Genomic DNA, 16451 nt, shown 5'->3' on the forward strand with positions numbered 1-16451 from the left:
CTCTAGATTTCCTCCCATACCAGCCTGTCTCCAAGCGTATAAAAGTTGCATATGTAGAGCTCTTCATTCGATGTGCTTCGGCTCGTATCACGTATTTGCGAGCAGCGGGTCCTTCGTTAGAAGAATTAGCTGAAGTTTGAGTTCCTTTTCTGTCATTCGAAAAGTAGCGCCATAAAACATAACAGGGTAACTGAGATGGACTTGCTGATACCAGTGTTTCGAAGACATTTCTGCTTGCTTTTCTAAACCTCCTGAGCCCCTTTCTTTTCTTCTTTCTTTTTCTTTCTTTTTTTTTCTTTTGCACCGAAGTACGTTGAACAGCACCGCAAGCATAGCAAGGGGGGGGGGGGGGAGGGTTAACGGGCGTATTTAGACGGCAGCTATGAAAGCCTATCAAATCTCAAGCTGTACTGCGGCCTAACTACCTACATTACGGTTTTCTTTCTTTTTTATAGAGCGATATCTCTACTCCTGCCAGTAGAAACCAAGATTAGCCCTCGTTGCATGAGTTTGACCTCCAAGCTGAGCCAATGTCAACGGCGGCGAAAGACTCATCGACATACTAGTGCGGCGTGTTCGCCAGCGAACAGCGGCACAAGGTGAGTCTTTCGCGGCGCCCCCGCCAGAGGCGCTGACAGCATCCAAGTGCACTGCGCGTTTGCGCCTAGAGCGCCGACTGCACCTCTTGTAGTCCAACGCGTTGGCTCCATTATCACTGCGTATTGTCGAAGCGTGTAGACTTCTCTTCGTCCTCGCATAAACCAAGACATGGAATGCAGTTAAATCTTTGCAAACCAATGGTCTCGTCCTTTCGCAAAACAAGAACAGCCGAGCTATCGCTCGACAAACTTGGTTTAATCGCGTTCAAACACGACAATTTTTTTTCGCTTGCCGTGCTTCATGTGACGCGCTGCTGTCTGATTTGACTTGAGTCATTTTTTTTTTTGCTTTCACCAGCCAGTGTGGTGCAAACTAAGGCGACAAAAATTGTAGGCACACCGCGTTTAAACGTAAACTCATAACGATGCGCTCAACTTCACGCCTTGTACCTTCTATGCTGTGCTACTGAGTGACCGTGATTACGTACGCTTGGAAAACGCTGTAGCGTACCGATTCACTCACTAGTGTGTACCGGTCATATATGTCAAATCAGACAATTTTCTATCATGAAAACAGATACATTACAATCAAGCATATAGGGCCTGATATAAGAGATGAAATGAATTCAAAATGCCAAAAATTTGAGAGCCGAACAGTGGTTCTCCTTGCTCTAATCCTCCGTGCTCACAGGCTTCAGTAATTTATGAAAACGAGAAACATAGAAAAGAAGGAATGCTTTGAAGGAGCAGAAATAAATTTGCAGGGCTTAAGAAATAGCAGTGCAAAAAGCACGAGAATGGAGAACAGTTCACAACATGCACTATCCGACTGGATCCAAAGCAGTGACGGCTACTGGGCGAGGGAGAGAGAGGGGGGGAGGGTCGACAGAGTAGTGACTGCGGCTAAAGAATCCCAAGAGAGAAAATGCTGCCCCTGCGCCCTCACAAATTACGCCATTGCCCTTACCCGGTCCTATTTGCTAGAATACCCCTGCCTCTGCATTAGTTCATCCTAAAGCCCGACAAGACGTCAGAGCTTGCAAGAAATAAAGGCGCAAAGCAGTTCGAAGTTCTGCAAACAAATACCGGCGAAAAATATAAATAAAAGCGGGCTGACGCGACCGTACCTACATTTTAATGCCATGGCGCGGATTTTGCCGCGATAATAAATAAAATTTCAGCGCCTGGATATAAACACAGACCAAGAAGGCACGAAACGTAAGGGTAGAAGAGTGTTGCGAGAAAGTTGAGAAAGTCAAGAGAAGAAAGGAACGGCAGGAAGGGAAGAGTTTTCTGCTGTTGGCGTGGAAGGCGCCTAGCGAGGCCAACGGTCCGCAGTGCATACTTGCGCGAGCCTAGTGAAAACACCAGAGTGATGGAAAAAGAAGACGAATACCTGTTTTGAGCCGTCAAACACTTTCTTCGCTTTGCTGAGGAACGCACCTTACCCTTCTGACAACAAGAAGGCAGCGCTGCCTGTGCTGCACTTTGGTGCTTTGCGAAGCAATCTCGACAGGCGCTGTTGGGTCAAGGCGGTGGTCGCCAGTCCTCGCACCATTTCCCTCAGTCGCGGAAAGTTCGCGAGGCACGCATTAGTGGCTTCTTCTGGCTGCAGCTGTAGATGCACGCCTGAGGAAACCGCGCGGCAGCTGAGTAACTCTGGAGTTTTTCGAACGTCTGCGGTGGAAGTGACTGTGCCCTACGCTTGACGTGTTGTTGCTGCAATGGCGCCCCGATCTCACTTATCGCTTCCATATTTATACAGTCATCTTCGCGTAACATGTTTCGCTTAATTCATAGTGCTAATTATTCTTGTTGTAGTCTAAACGGTTGCACAATTTAAAAATAGTTTGAGGGTGCCTTTAAAGGAAGTTCGCCACTAACACGTGTTCTAAAAACACTCGTAAATGGTAGAAGTCTGAAGTTTATTGTTGATGTGCTTGCAGGTATACATAGACATCTGGATACGTTTTGGATCACCCGAAATTTACGAAGGGCTCGGTAGAGGCTCGATTCCTTAGCATTGCCATAGATCTCAGCGAAGGAGTACACATGACGAAGAGAGGACTTCCATGTTCATAAGAGATCGCATTGAAATCGAGGCACAAACTCATCTTCCACAGTATATGCGAAAAAACGTTAAAAGAAAGGAGGCTGAAAAGCTAAGCGCCGAGAGAGAGAGAGAGGAACTTAGATTCGCAAATCACAAGGTGCAACCACTCCTCTGGAACTGGTTAAATTCTTCGAATAAGAAATGACAACAGTTTTAATTAGTTAAGCGACTATTGATTCAACCAGCATTGCTTGCTACACTTCTGGGTTGAGCAACCTTGTATTCTTAGAGAGTTAGTTGGTTGGTTAACATATTTGCTAAAGGACGACAATAGCTTGTTAGCTAAACTTAACCACTTTGACCAAGCTTTCGGATACATTTTAGCTGCTTTCATCATTAACCAGAAGGCCATTTGACAAATCAAGCTTTTTTGTCTGCATCGTTCGTCTTTATTCTCTGCCTCTCGCCAACGTTTTCTGCAAGCCGACGTTAGACTGACGGTATCTGAACGTGCTTTTGATCGTGATGTAAAAAACGTAAATCAGTTTGGCCTGCTAAACTATTTTTCCATTTTCTTCCTGCGGTTTTCATACTAACAGCTTGAATGTTGGATGAGGAAATAGACATCATTGTTTCAAAGCAAATGTGTATTTTGTGTTAAAACTAAAGCGGCGACGCGTTAGTGTAGCGTCAAGGAATTAGTAGAAATTTGGTTTTCGTGTTTGAGCCATTGCAGCTCAAACTATTTTAATACTGAAGGCTAAAGAAAGTAGGACTTACAAACACAGACTGAACAGTAGAGAACCGGAAAACACGAACGCCTTACATTCTTCTGCGATGAATCAATGCCAAGTTTCTCTAGTTTCTGCCCTTTTAATTGAAATACTTTCATACTATTGGCAAATTCAATCTTTTTACTTCTGAAGACCAGAAAACTGTCTATTGTACTGGTACTGAACTGACTGGGTCGCAACAGCCAAAGCCAATCCGTCAACGCCAATTCCGTCCGGCCGAACTGGTGCTAGAACTTCGATCATGTCACCACCATCACCGTCATTAGCTTTTGTTTATTTTTAGACTTTCCAAGGATCCCACATGATACAATGCATGTTTGTTGTACATTGAGGAGTAATTTAGTGAGACACCTTAATATTTTTTTCTAGATTGGTTTCCACAGAGAAAGACGCAGTGAGAGCTACATCGCTTGCAGTATAAGTTAAAACATCGTTGGCGCAGGAAGGTGACGCAATATGACAACACGAGCACCCGAAATGTTTCTTTACAGTAGCGCTGACATCTTTATCGGCATGTATTTTGCTCACTTATGCAGTGGGGAGACTAAACAGACCTCTCTTACTCTCATAGTGAGAAATAGGTATGAAACTGTAGCAGTTAGTGTTTGCAGAGCTCAGTATTGATTAGCCGATCAGTCTTTGAGGTCTTCTTGCCTGCAGACATATTCGTGTTGCGAGCGAAAACCGGTGCGCAATGCCCCAACCCCCACGCGGCCACAGTCCATTAGCGGCTTTTAGCAGCGTGCTCTATGGTTTCTATGGCACAGTGTTGTCGTTAGTTGCACAATCCGTAGGGCGGCGCACGTTCTCTGCCAGCGTTGTTTGGGCAGGTTCTTTTATGTGCACTGTGCCTCGGCTAATCTGTTCCCTGATATTTGCTGAACATACAACAGACGTGGTGACAGCATATTTTGCGCACAAAAACTAAAATTTCAGTAATGTTTCGTCTGACTATTTCTCTCCCCTATACGAAACCGCGGCTTCGCGACGCTGACGCAAGTTCGAATCACAGTGACTTTGATCATTGCGGGAAAATAATTTCGTGTGATATGTAATCACGGATTTTGAAGGCTAGCACGGCGTCTGTATATGAAATCCGCCAATGCAGCTTCTTGATCACACTCTAGTGTTATCAAGAATCCCGTACTGGTCTCCAAACACGTCTTGTCTTTTTTTAACAGCGAAACTGTTTAGGCTAGCCGTAATTTGTCTGTGCGGTCTATCAGAAAAGTATCATCATCATGAATGGGGATGAGCCACATAACTTGGGCAGATTCCACTGCTCACCGCTACGCCGTGGCCTCTATAACCTTGAGAACGAATGCAGAGGAAAAGAAAGAAAGGAAGAAAGAAAGAAAGAGGCAAACAAACAGAGAGATGGAAAGAAAGGTATAAAGAAAGATAAAGAGAGAAATTCTTGCCGAAAAAGAAATCTTCACGAGGCGGGATTCGAACCCGCATACCCTCGATCTCGAGGCGAGCGTCCTGAACACTGGGCTTTCCAGACGCGCCAGCAGAGCATAGCATATAGCCTTGTATAGTATAGTGGCGCAATGAGGTGGGAAAGGGAAATGAGCGTTAGGACTAGGGTGAGAAGGAAGAAATCCGACTACTCACCGCTGATTCACTAAAAGAGAGAGAAAGCTATAGACAGAAAGAAAGAGAGAGAGAAAGTACAGAGAAATAATGGGAATAACGACATAAAAAGATAGACTTGGCACCACTAGTGCGAAGCTGCCATCCTAGGGAACGGAAAAGGCAACGGCGGTTGCGAGAAGAGCCCGACAGGATGGAAGCGATACGCCAACGACAACGTGCCCATACACATTTGAGAGGTTCAAACGCTCGTTTCTGTAGTTTGGACATCCGTGTCGTGACTAACCTAGCTAAAGCCTAGAAACAACCTAGTAGCAACCAGATTAGACTTCAGAATCGTCCAGTTTCGCGTTTCAAGTTTTGCGCGACTTATTGCAAGCTGAGCTAAATTTTGGTTCCCGTGACTTGGTCAGTGGCCGCAACTCCTTGATCAAAAAAAAATAATAATAATAACTAAACAGTTCTTTGTATATTGCGACTCGTCTTGCCAAGGAAGGAAGGAAGTAAGAAACAAGCTGAAAGACAGGGAGGTTAGCCAGTTCTTAGACCGGCTGGCTACCCTGCGACATCAAGCATGCGCCATGAGCAGTCGGCTTCTCAAGTGCCACTCAGATACTTCAATTTTTCCGAAAGCATAACAGTCAACGGTTGTCCCTCAATTATCCACTAGCACCCCATCTGCCCCTGGTGGCTGCGTTCCAGTTTTCCGCAGCATCGTAGACAGTTTACGCCGACAGCCTAAAAGATGACATCGAGCCCCAGTACTCCGTAAAATGGAACGCGTCTGGATGACATCTGCGCGACGTGACGCCACCTTGCGCCGAGAGGAGAACGCTAAGAAAACCAAACGTGACGGTTATTTCTTTAGCCCTTTTCGTGTTCAAATCAATAAAAAATATAACGTAGCTTACATCGAGCGTGTGGGAAAGCGTGTGCTAGTCTACCCACCGGCGAGATCCACGCTATCCGAGCACTTCGTTGACCCGCCATCTTGTTTGTTCAGCGAACTAGCCTGCATCGTTTTTGTCTCCGATGCCGCCTTCTCGAAGTTGTCTTTTCTGCCAACTACATAGGAATTGGAATGAGACTGAAGACGGGCGCTATCCGGTTAGATGTCTATTTAGCCGTCTACGGTGAGTATTGGAACACATCCATAGTAAATGTCGACGGCCATTCTGATTATTATTGGCCCAAGGGTTAACGTAGACACAGCATGAAATCAGTATCGTCCATAGCGATTGAGGGCAAATGGTCGCACGCTTTCTGCATAAGCGTTTCTTGAAGTAGGTCACCGCTTCCATAACACGTCTGACAAATATTATTGTAGTGGACAAGAATCGTTGACAGGACGTTATTAGATTGGGAGGCTGCAAGCAAAGGGCCATCGCAGGAAGCGCTCCAGGCGCCGCGTAATATATATTTATTTCGTTGTTTTGAAGCACCGGTAAATTTCTTCTGTTCAGAAAAATTCACGGAACGTCCATATATTAAGACCAAAGCGTTGCGCTACTGCTACTAATGTCCAGCGGCTTTCTGGGCTGCCCTTTGAGAACCAAGAAAGAAAGTGTGCAAACTTAACAAAAAAAAGCACCAGCTTCAAAAGTAGCAATAGTTTAAAATGGATTGCTTATTTCGCTATCCCGGTTTGCCTGCTTTTGTTTGCACAGAAATAAGGCGGCAAAATTTATACGACGTCGGGGAGTACTAGACGAACAAAAATGGTGTATAAAAATGGACTAAATAAAAGGACGAAAATTGCATTTTCAGTCCTTTGTTTAAAATAACGCACACCACTATGCTCAGCTGCAGTTTTGAGGTATCAAGTGCTAACCTGGCGCTAAAAATGTACCGCTGTTTGATCTGCTTTTTTAAAAGATGTCCTTCCTTAAACTTGAACTTGGCAAAAAGAACTTCGAACACCAACAAATGCCATCGCAGCGTTTCGGAGCGCATATCACGACACTGGTGCTATCGATAATATTCTTTCCAGGTGCACGATACTTTAGGTGTCACCGCCTACAGTTGATGCGTTGCAATATATCCCGCACGGAAATTTGCACAAAGACGATTGACTAAACTTTGTTGATTATTCAAATATTATATATTTCAATTTTACGAGAAAACAATACGTCCTTTCAAAAGCATCAGGCTCAATGGTCATAAATGCCATACGCGCGACGCTTACCTGTAAAAATTGTTAACGATATGAATAGGCCTTCTGAGGGAAGACAGCGCCTCCCCTTGAAAAGCCTTGTAATAATAATAATAATAGCTGCAGGAATTTTACTTGCCAGAATCACGATATGATTACGAGACGCGGCGTAGTTGGGACTCCGGATTAGTTTCGCGAAACTTGGGTACTTTAACGTGCACCTAAATCTAACCACACGGTTGTTCTTATGCATGCGACCACCATAGAAATGCGGCCATGGCGCCCAACCCGACCACGGCGCCCGAAACGCGGGTAAAAAAAAGAGAAAAGAAGAGCCACTGTAAGAAAGTCACTGTAAGATATGGCTGCAACGTTCTGCGGGCCGGATATGAAAATACGCATAAAACGGCCGGTTGTCGCTAATCTGAGAATGGAACACAATGCCACTAGCTGCATAATTTAAATTCAGATGGGCCTTTAACGCTGCATTTTTGCTTTTCCCAGTCAGTGCGTTAGTGCGTGTTATTAGCGTGACATAGCATTCTTAATTGCAAATTAGCGAACGAAAAGCTGTCTCGAAAAACAAAGCCAACCAAAACAAATGGCGATAATTGTTTGAGGACAAAATTGTCCCGACTCCCAAGTAGCATAATTTCTCTAGATTGTATTGTCACCTGCATTGCCCGCCCCTCAAATGTACCTACATTCTATGTAAAATATAGATACAGAAGATTTCGGGTCGACCCCTGAGGCGTCTCGTTTTCTAGGCGTTCAATTGGTTTACTGCTTTTGTTTTCTCTAGATGAAAGGGCGGAATAAAACTGCGAACTTTATGAAAAGTATCATATTGAAATAATTTTTCCACCCCGGTTCTTTAGGCGAGCAGTGAAATGAAGGAATCGTTGCTATGTAAAGTGAGTTTCCTATCCCTGGGAATATGAAAAAGGAAAGATATGAAGAAATGAGAGAGGAACACATAAAATAGATACCAAAAAAAAGAGGCAATGAGAACGCGCTATACGTCGACGCTTCCAAATATAAGTGGAAGCGCTCAGTAGTTACAATAGTCAGCAGCGACACGAGGAGCATGGTATCCAACGCATCCCTGTACACGTCCTCGACCGCAAAGGCCGAGTATTTCGCCATCACATAGGCAATTAAAAATGCAGAGCGGAAAGTCGGGCAGCGGTAAATCACCATAATCGCGGATTCGCAGGAAGCGTGCCGACTTTTTACAAGCGGAAGCCTTCTATTTATAATTTGTAACCTCCTGGGAAACGAAGTGAAAAACATTTATAGGTTGGTCTGGTGCCCGGGACATGCAGGCCTAGAGGGTAACGAGAGGGCGGACGCTCTAGCTCAAGCGCTCACGAACCGAGCGGTGCGCGAGTCGCTCTCCCAGTTACAACTACTCCATGCCATCACCCTGCTGTTACAAAGCAGATGCGAGGGTCCTGGGCCAGCTGTCCCCAAGCGAGCCTTCCCGCTTCTTGGACCCCCCCCCTCATTTCGGAGAACGGATTTGCCACTACACCTGCCGTATTTTCCCTGAACTGGGCGCTTCGGCTGGAAGCTGGCAGCTACGCGCGGGTCTCCTCTGTGGAACGCGTGTTTGCAACGAGTGTGTTTTTGGTGAAAGCTGGGGCCTTTGCTCGTAAAGGGATTTGCAGTTCCCCGAAGTGACATTGCCCCCCCCCCTTTCTTCCGACCTGGTCGGACGTGGAGAGTGAGAGTGCAGTGGTCCCTGGCATTGCTATCCTGGGGGCTGTGACCTATGTGTCGAAGAGACGGACCCTCCAAGGGCATGCACGTTTATGATTGGACGTTTGCTAGTTATGGAGCTTCAAAGGCATGCACGTTTGTGATTGGAGATTTGCCGATTAAGGTGTTTCCCCACCATTGGGAAGGAAGCGTATTTAAGGAGCAGCAGAGCGTCTGCTCGGGACGGATCGATCAGACTAGATGCCGTTCTGACGATCCTGTCCTCTATGATGTAAATAAACGTCTGTTAAGTTTTCCTCAACGTCGGTCTCTCTGCCTCGGATTCCTGCTGTTCTGGACATCCCTGGGCCTGCGGTACGACTCCCGCCGCTCAGCTCCACGCTACCCCCCGAGTCCGCGTCGGCCAACGTCGCCGCTCGTAACAACTGGATGGCAGCGGTGGGATGGATCCAAATACCCACTCGTAACAACTGGATGGCAGCGACGGGATTCTGCTCACGACAAGTCGCAACAAGCTCGTGCCAGCATCGGGATCGTCTCCGCCGAGATCATGGCTGCAGGGTGTGGAGTGCTTGACTTTTCTTCGCTGAGATTTTACCAGGCTTTGTCTCGAGTTTTGTATGAAAGGTGGTAATTTTGGGTAACTACTCTACGTTGACCTGTGCATAGGAACGTAGCGTCTTAGTAGTAGTGAAGTTAGCAGCACTTGCAGCAACCATGCATCTGAAGGCACTGAAAAAACCGCTTTTGCTAGAGTTAGCTAAAAGTTGGGTTTGAATGTTCGAGAACAAATGAGAAAGCCAGAGATTATCGAGGCCATTGAGAACCTTGAGGCAGACGACGACGAGCTCTCAGAGTGTCTGGAGCTGATTGAGGAAGAAAGAAATGAGAGGCTAAGGCGCGAAGCTGAAGAAAGAAATCAGAGGCGCGAAGCGGAAGAAAGAAATGAGAGGCTAAAGCGCGAAAAGCGAGAGGCAGAGGAACGCGAAAGGCGTGAAAGGCGGGAGGCAGAGGAACGCGAAAGGCGCGAAGAGAGGCAGGCTCAGGGGCGAGAACATGCTCACCAGTTGAAGGAGCTTGATCGTGAAATTCAGGCGATTAAGTGGCAGCGAGCACGATGCCGTCTCCACGTCTTCAAGTCAGGCGAGAACATTGAGACTTTTCTTGCTGGCTTTAAGACTGTCTGCGAGGACGTTGGCGTTAGCCGAGACCTTTGGTTGGAGAGGCTTGTGACGTTGCTGCCGCGCCAAATTGCATGCGTTTTGGAGCGCTTATCCACGGAGGAAGCGCAAGACTTTGAAAAGGCCAAAGATGCCTTGTTGCGCCACTTGGGTGCTTCAGGTCCTGCTGACTGCGAAAGCCGAGGCAACAAAGACAGCGTTGAAGCGCTTGAGGATAACGCGCGCCGTAAAGCGCTTGAAGCTGAGACCCGTCGCGAGGCGCTAGAGGCCGAAGCCCGTCGTGAGGCGCTTGAGGACGTCAGGGCGCTAGAGGAGGAAGCGCGTCACAGAGCGCGAGAGCAAGAAGCACTTCGCGTGGCGCGAGAGACTGAGGTGCTACGCAAAGCGCGTGAGAAAGAAGCGCGTAGCAAAGCGCTAGAAATTGAGGCCCGTCTCAAAGCACGTGAGGATGAGGCGCTTCGCAAGACGAAAGAGGAAGAAGCACTTCGCGTGGCGCAAGAGGCCGAGGCGCTCCGCAAGGCGTGTGAGGATGAAGCGCGTCGAAAAGCGCTAGATGAGGAAGCGCGAGAACAAGAAGCACTTCGTGTGGCGCGAGAGACAGAGGCGCTACGCAAAGCGCGTGAGATTGAAGAGTGTCAAAGGCGCGAAGAGCAGGAGGCCGACTACGAAGGCCAGAGAAAAGGGGCTATCCACGAAAGCGATAGAACGCCCGAAGCTGAAGAGACATCTCAGGGCGAGCTGGCTGACTTTTAGAGTGTCGGGACTACCGTTAGGTCAGACTCAGAGATACCAGAGGACAAGTCTGTTCAGCCGCCTAAAGTGTTGGCAGCGAATGTCGAAGGCAGCGCACTTGAGAGTACTAGTGCCGAGACTATGAGCGCTGCGAGCCGTTCAGTGAGAAAAAGGCGTCGACGCAAACGAAAGGCAAACGCAAAAGAGACCAGTGGCGGTAAGCGTGCTAAAGCGCTAGCCAAACGCGACGACCGCATTCTTCGAGACGCCAAGATAAAGGCTAGGCCTGAAATCCCAAAAAGGCGTGCTAGGACAAGTTCCAAGTCGAGAGTCCCGCGGAAATCTAGATCGGACGTGAGGCGCGTCGCGAAGAAAAGAATTTCAGTGAAATTCAGATGCCGAAATCTTCGCCTGGTCTCATCCTTTTCATGGCCTAGTCGAGGCGGGAGCGCAGCGAGATGTCGCGTACGCCGGAATCGTGACAAAGGCTGTCTCCCACCGTGGCTAAAGGCTGACGGCTTAACGCGGAGGGGCACAATGAGCAAACGATGCCCTTTGTCAGAATCGAGAGGCCGCGGGTCAAAAGTCGCCGCTACTGAGCGCGTCGGACAGGTTTGTTCTTTGTTCATTTGTCGAGACCGGACCCCTCGAAATCTGTGGCATGCGCGTCTCCCCAGAGCGCGTCTGAAGGGGTGCCGTATGGAGATAAGCACAGTACAATGACGGATACCAAGACTTTCTCTTGTATCCAGTTTTGATAACTAATTTGTGTGGTTACGTTTGGTCGAATGCTGATGAGTAAGGAATGCGTCAAAGTTTTTGTAAATTTTAATTTCCTCCTCATTGTAGCGGGCATTGAGACATTTGTTTGGTTATTTGTTTCTTTTAATATTTAGAGCCATGACCGTCAGCGCTAGTGTAAAGAGCTGTGAATGGTTCTAAAGGAGATGTAGGCTGAGTTAAAAGCCTCCGTTTTAGATACTTTGGCTTTTTTTTATAGCTAGGAACATAGCTATTAGTGCTCGAGTAGAGCACAGCCTTTCGTAGTGGTTACAGAGATGAAGGCTTAATGATAAAAGCCTCTGTTTAACGTACTACTGATTTGTTTTTCAGTACATGTTAGTATGCGCGTCAGTGTAATTTAGTTTCTCCTTCATTTGTGTTAAACAAGTGAGTTTGATCTTCAGTTTTATATCGTATTAAGCTTGAAGAGTTTTGTTTTCTTAATGTAGTACTCATTTGCCAAGTGCAACGAGCGAAAGCGTTTTAGCCAAAGGCTAGCGTTGTTTGCGATTTAGGGAACTTGATGGCGTCGGGTACTCCGGTGTATTTAGGTTCATTTTTTTGTGACAGGTTTACAATTTTTTTTTGTTGTACTGGTCGTGCTTCATCACGACATGTGTTTGTTAAAATTGAGCAGCCTATTTCAGGTTGGGTTGTTGGAATTGCTGCTGCTATTGTAATTGATAGCAGGTCATTTTGTGTGAAGTAAAAGCCTGGTGGGTCTCAGTGAGAGAGTACGGGCGCTTGCCTGCTTGGCGGTTGTGGTTCTCGCGCGGTTGACACAGGTGCTGTCTTTCGCGAAGGAATGTTGGCCAGCAGAGCAAGAAGCTTTTCTCCGAATTTGGACGACGCTACCAGATGTTCGAGATCACCGGAGGTGGCAGAGGAATGCAGCAGAGTAGCATCGGGGTGTGCACGTCTTCAGCACACCAGCATCGTCTTCATCGACCTCTCCCCACAAAGGTGGTTGACCTTTGTTCGTCGAGGTCTCGGCCTGCCGCCGGGGAAGCTGTTACAAAGCAGATGCGAGGGTCCTGGGCCAGCTGTCCCCAAGCGAGCCTTCCCGCTTCTTGGACCCCCCCCCCTCATTTCGGAGAACGGATTTGCCACTACACCTGCCGTCTTTTCCCTGAACTGGGCGCTTCGGCTGGAAGCTGGCAGCTACGCGCGGGTCTCCTCTGTGGAACGCGTGTTTGCAACGAGTGTGTTTTTGGTGAAAGCTGGGGCCTTTGCTCGTAAAGGGATTTGCAGTTCCCCGAAGTGACATTGCTCCCCCGCCCCCTTTCTTCCGACCTGGTCGGACGTGGAGAGTGAGAGTGCAGTGGTCCCTGGCACTGCTATCCTGGGGGCGGTGACCTATGTGTCGAAGAGACGGACCCTCCAAGGGCATGCACGTTTATGACTGGACGTTTGCTAGTTATGGAGGTTCAAAGGCATGCACGTTTGTGATTGGACATTTGCCGATTAAGGAGTTTCCCCACCATTGGGAAGGAAGCGTATTTAAGGAGCAGCAGAGCGTCTGCTCGGGACGGATCGATCGGACTAGATGCCGTTCTGACGATCCTGTCCTCTATGATGTAAATAAACGTCTGTTAAGTTTTCCTCAACGCCGGTCTCTCTGCCTCGGCTTCCTGCTGTTCTGGACATCCCTGGGCCTGCGGTACGACTCCCGTCGCTCAGCTCCACGCTACCCCCCGAGTCCGCGTCGGCCAACGACGCCGCTCGTAACAACAGTCGACAGCGGTGGGATGGAGCCAAATACCCGCTCGTAACACTGCTTGTATGTCTCCGCGTGAGATCCTTCCTCAGCAGCGATGCGCACGGCAGAAATATGGCGCCCCCCACAAATCTCTGAAAGAGGAAGACGCCATGGACCTCCGTAGAATTAAAATGGGGGTCTACACAAATTTATTACGTTTACACAAAAGTTTTTCGACTTTGTATGGGCGCTTGTCCGTGGTGTCGCGACTTTCCACCAACCCTCTACTACTTAGATAGATAGATAGATAGATAGATAGATAGATAGATAGATAGATAGATAGATAGATAGATAGATAGATAGATAGATAGATAGATAGATAGATAGATAGATAGATAGATAGATAGATAGATAGATAGATAGATAGATAGATAGATAGATAGATAGATAGATAGATAGGCACCAGAGATGAAGGCTGAAGCATCGAGACAAAATGGGAGGCCTCTGGAGTATACACACGTTCCCCCCAACGAGCTTTATTCTATGCTTTCACCGCGGTCTCATGCGCAGTTCGCGAGCTTTAATATTACCGCCACCCTTGATTTATCTTGTCATTTTTCAGAAAGAGAATGCGGACGAAATGCGATCTGGGCGCATCCCGCACGCCGGAGCGTAAACTTCACCGATGTAGTAGCACCCATTTGCCTTATTTGGCCAGCACTCAACGGGCTCCATTCAACGCACTAATGCACCCGAGAGAGGCCCCTCTGAAAGTTAGGCTGGTGAAAAAGCACCAGGGCTGAGTTGAGTTAGTACCACCTATTTTGGTTGACGTAGAACATTTCATGCGCGTGGGGTTGTGTGGCCACGCAGGAAGAGCTAATGAATCGCAGGCTTTTGTAGGACCTGTCAGGCTGCTATAGCTAGGATTTCAGATATCGGACGTTATCAGAGACGGTAATCTGAAAGATAACTTCAGAGCGATCAAAATCTACTGCACTAACATGCTGTTCAGGTTTACTTTTTTACCATAACTGTTTTTTACGGGAAGTATATGTAATTGTTGCACGATTCGTTTTTTTTTCTGGCACTTATTAATAACTTTGCGACGCAAACAAAGTGCCACTGGAGTAGACTTCGTTATTATCAGACGTCGCGCACGCGCACTCACTGATTCCTAAAGAACCAATGAAGGGTTCACATGAGCGAGTGCTTCTGCCCTTCGTTCTCATCAGATGCAGAAGCTTCGCAATAACTTACATTTTGAGTAATCAAATGCACAATAGGTGCAACACACCGAGCAGAACAAGAACACAGCTATGACACTTTCGATGCCGTGAGGTTTTGTCATGAAAGTTAGTTAGTCATGACATCGAAAGAGGCCATGACAACGCTCGGACATTCGTTACTGATGATTTTATTTTGTAGTGACACAAGAGACCGCTTTCTTCCTTGTGGAACAGCATTAGTGCTCTGCTACACCTTAAATTTTAGCTGTCACGAAGTTTTAGCTGTCATGAGCTTTTCATATTTGTAGTAAGTGTATTTCTGCAGGCTGCTGGCTGACGATTCTGTGTCGCAGAACTGGGAAACGAGAATGAAACGGGAGAGACAGGTCTGACATTGTTATTCCCTAAAGGGGTGGTGCCATCAAATTTCGAGGCTATAACAAGCCTGTTGTGGGTTTCCTCTCTATGCAAGGACACTCCACACGAAGGGTCGGACACAGCAAACGTTTAGAATATATTTTAATTCACTTCCAAAGTGTACCTAAATGCTCATTCTCCCGATCAAAACCCATCGCTAGCGCGCCAACACTGACGTAGATCTGTAGGATGGACAACGAAAGTTGTAGTGACGTCACACCAGATCTGCTGTAGTGACGTGAGTGACCTGCGGACCTCCGCCACCTCCGCAACGTACGTACCGGCTGTAGTGAACTAGAATATATTCTAGTTCACTATAGTACCGGCAAAGCATCGGCTGCTGCATCACTCGCCGAGTTTCGATCTTTTTCTGGCTAAGAGCGTCACAGCCTTGTGTGGTCACGTGACCACGCCTCCTACACTTCTACGTCACTGCCCAACCTCGGCGCCCAGAAACCAAAACCGAAAGTTGTCCACATCAAAAGGCGATATTAAATTATTTAACGAGAATACATGAATCTTGGTGCGTGCATCGTTGTTCCTGGAGCTATTGGAAACGCTTACAGCAAAGAACGCGCAAGCCACAAACATGGTGGCACCACCCCTTTAAGGTTTTATGAAGCTTTCTTGATATTTTAGGTCTTGCGAATTTCGTGAGAGAGTTCTGAATGTTGCTTTACGTTCCCTCACGCTGTTATGTACGTTTTTGTTTATTCTTTTACACCTTATGTCATTTTGTCAGCAGCTCGCTGGGTAACAGGACTTCGCTGCATTTTATTTCATTACGAAATGCATCAGTCTTTCTCCCTCTACTAGTTTACCGTTTACTTCATCGAACCTCATACTGAGAAGAGTCACTCCTCGAGTGCAGGGAGCATTGTGTTGCACTTTCTTTATCGGAAAGAAGTGCGCTTCTCTTCTATCGCATCAACTTTTTTATCTCAATATCTGCGGAACTTCGAACCAGATCAGGGAGTCATTGGACGCCGCGTCTGAGAGTGTGTCACCACGGGGGCTTCCCATTATATCGGCCTGAAGTGCTCGGGGTTCAGTCCCAAGAGAAGGCAAACTTTTGTTTTGCCTGGGCTAACAGAGATTTATGACCCTTCTTCCTCAACACCTTGAGCAGCCTTTGTTTTGAATGCTTTATCTATCTTTGTTTGGTTTTTGGAGGTGTCGTTGTGACACTGTGGCCACCTGACACAACATAAAGGTTTTATAAGCCTAGCAGCTAATACATCCGAGATTTTTGCTGCAATCTCGAAATAAGAAAAAATACTATAGTACGAAAAACGGGGTGCATCAACAAATTACAGTATTTTTTTTAACAGGAAACGTTTCTGCTCTCAACATTTGTCTCGTTCCTATTTTTGTTCCCTGCATATCATAGTCATTCTGTAGCCGACAAGTGTAGTTTCGAGCTCTTTACTTAATATAATAAATTACCCTACTTATTTCCTGTCTTCATGCGTAATTTGAAAGCTCGTGACTTGA

Source organism: Rhipicephalus sanguineus, chromosome 5 (assembly GCF_013339695.2).
Source record: "Rhipicephalus sanguineus isolate Rsan-2018 chromosome 5, BIME_Rsan_1.4, whole genome shotgun sequence".
Classification (NCBI taxonomy): Eukaryota; Metazoa; Arthropoda; class Arachnida; order Ixodida; family Ixodidae; genus Rhipicephalus; species Rhipicephalus sanguineus.